Source organism: Bubalus kerabau, chromosome 9, assembly GCF_029407905.1.
Source record: "Bubalus kerabau isolate K-KA32 ecotype Philippines breed swamp buffalo chromosome 9, PCC_UOA_SB_1v2, whole genome shotgun sequence".
NCBI classification, from domain to species: Eukaryota; Metazoa; Chordata; class Mammalia; order Artiodactyla; family Bovidae; genus Bubalus; species Bubalus kerabau.
In genome coordinates, this window is record NC_073632.1 from 42,990,745 (window position 1) to 42,992,438 (window position 1,694).

At 39.6% G+C, this 1,694-nt stretch overlaps 1 pseudogene; it reads left to right on the forward strand.

Annotated features, from left to right (window-relative positions):
* Nucleotides 1-894: 894 nt before the first annotated feature.
* Nucleotides 895-1,315, forward strand: LOC129619562 (enhancer of rudimentary homolog; annotated as a pseudogene).
* Nucleotides 1,316-1,694: the final 379 nt, after the last annotated feature.

The following is a 1,694-nucleotide window of genomic DNA, read 5'->3' on the forward strand; positions in this document are numbered from 1 at the left end:
GGCAGAAGGAAAGGAGACTTATTAGCAGGTACTGAAAAAGTCTAGGGATAAGATGACAAGATCCCATTCAGAGTCATGACAATTGTGATGGAACAAAAGAACAGATATGTTTTACATGCTTTATATTATAATGGGATCTATGGAGCAGATAGGGAAGGTCTAGAATGATGCTGGGATTTTGTTGTGAATAAATGAGCAGTGTGATAGCACTACATGATACATGGGATAGCGATGTCAGAGTGACTTCTGAGAAGAAAGAGAATGGTATTGCTGTTTGTAAGTCTTGTTTATACTATAGTCTTTTTTTGTTTTGTTTTGTTTTGTTGTTTTTCATTTTATTTATTTATTTTTTCATTTTATTTTATTTTTAAACCTGAAACACTGTTTTGCCAAACATCAAAACGAATCCGCCACAGGTATACTATAGTCTTTTTTTCTGGAGGAAGCTAGGGCCCCATAAGCTTGGGTTTACACAGGAAAGTCCCAGTTTATGCCTGTTTTTCTAGATACTAATTAGTAACTGACAAGGTATATAGTCACGTTGGCTATGATAGATTGCCAAACTAAAAGAAAGATTTTTTTTCTGTCTTTTATCCCTTGGGAAGATCTTCCTTTTGAATTCACTTGCACTTCAAAAAGTCCATGTTCCTCTATCAGACTCCTACATTATCATAACATGTATAAAAGTATTTTCCTATGGTTTCACCTTCTTCAGTAGATTAACACTTGAAAGTGAAAGTCGCTCAGTCTTGTCTGACTCTTTGCGACCCCTGAACTATACAGTCCATGGAATTCTCAAGGCCAGAATACCGAGTATTGGCTGTTGGCGGCCTTGTGGGAAAGCTCGTTGGGGTGGCAGAGTCGGCATTGACTGCAGGGGGAGACTTTGGCGCGATGTCTCACACCATCTTGCTGGTACAGCCTACTGAGAGGCCAGAAGGCAGAACTTAGGCTGACTATGAATCTGTGAATGAGTGTATGGAAGGTGTTTATAAAATTATGAAAGAACATCTAAAGAGAATGAATCCCAAAAGCCTATCACATATGATATCAGTCAGTTGTTTGATTTTATTGATGACCTGGCATCTGCCTTGTTTACTGAGCTGATACCCAGACATACCAGCCTTATGACAAAGACTGGATAAAAGAGAAGATCTATGTGCTCTTTCATCGACAGGCCCAACAGGCTGGCACATTTGGAAGCATTAGGGGAATGAACACAGGTGTGTACAGTGGGCTGTTGTGCAAGTTTTGTATTATAGTTATCCTGTTTCCATTTTGGTATACCCTAGCCAGAACTGAATGTATTAGATAAAGTGTGATGATCTTGTTCAATCTGAAACCCCCTTTGACCACCTCCCCTCCATTTTTTGCTTATACATTTTTATGATGATTTAGATGGAAGTTGGTTTTTGTCAGTTAATGTTGGTTCCAGTCCCTCAAACTGTTCATTCCTGCTCGATAACATCCACTGTACTAATCCTTCTTCAGATTGGGGTGGGGGGTAGTGGCACAGTTTAGTTATATCCTCAAGATAAAGTCTTTGTGAAAAACAAATAAATGTTCTTTAGTTAAAGAAGAGAGGCCAGAATACTGGAGTGGGTAACCATTCCCTTCTCCAGGGAATCTTCCCCACCCAGGAATTGAACCTGGGTCTCCTTCATTGCAGGCGGATTCTTTGTCAGCTGAGCTAC